Genomic DNA, 1008 nt, shown 5'->3' on the forward strand with positions numbered 1-1008 from the left:
TCTTCGGTGTCTTGGCTCTTTTATACCAGTGTTTTAATGTTATTCAACCAAACCAATCAAATTTGAACCACATTCGGAGAAGCTCTTGTTTTTAAAAAAGGAATGTAGCCACATGGCGAGGTAAAAACTAAAGGGTTTTTGTATGCTAATTTGACATCAGGCAGTATTCTCCTCCATTCTGCTCTATGTGTGTACAACCCACACGCAGCAGCCTACACCTACACAGACGGCAAGTTACCCTTACACTAACCTGGATGCTAATGATAGAAACCTAAACGAGCTAGCAGCTCTTACCATTTCCTTTGTGGTGGATGTAGCCATTTAATGCCACAACCTCACCATGCCACTCAAATATCTGTTGCCATTCATGAAAACTGGCAGTTGAGGCAGTCATGCTCCTGGTGAACTGTGTTCTCATGGCAGGCCTGCCAGCCTAGTCAAATGCCTTGGTGTAGCCATCGAGGCATTTCACGTGACACAGACCAGTGTTTTACCATACGGCTCATGGGCTAGAGTCCTGAGCGCTACAGGAAGTTCCCACTGTGGGACAGATTGGTAAACAGTTGGCCTCCGTCACCTCAGTCCCTACAGGAAAAACTGAGGGTGAATGATTTCTCACAAAACCAACACGGCACGAAGAAACAGTTGATTTATTCACCTCATAGGTGAAATGCCAAAGTTCTCTAACCATCTGGAACTGGTCGAGACAACACAGAAAACGGCACAACCCCCCCTTCTCAAACACTTTCAAAACCCCATTCACTTTTGTTGTTTTACTAATGAGAACCCATGAGCATCAAGAGCCGATCTGTCAGTTTTACCACCGTGATCACCTGAGGCATTTCTGTTTCACAGACGTTACTGGTGTCCAAGGTGGTAACAACAGCAGGCAGAGCCCTATTTAGACAGATACATGTCTCAAAGGTGTTGTTTGTGTCCAATGAACTGCTGAATAAGAACTGACAGCTGAGGTGAGGAGTGTTTTCCACTTGAGGCAGTGACTGTTCA

The sequence above is a fragment of the Pagrus major genome, chromosome 15, assembly GCF_040436345.1.
Source record: "Pagrus major chromosome 15, Pma_NU_1.0".
Taxonomy (NCBI): Eukaryota; Metazoa; Chordata; class Actinopteri; order Spariformes; family Sparidae; genus Pagrus; species Pagrus major.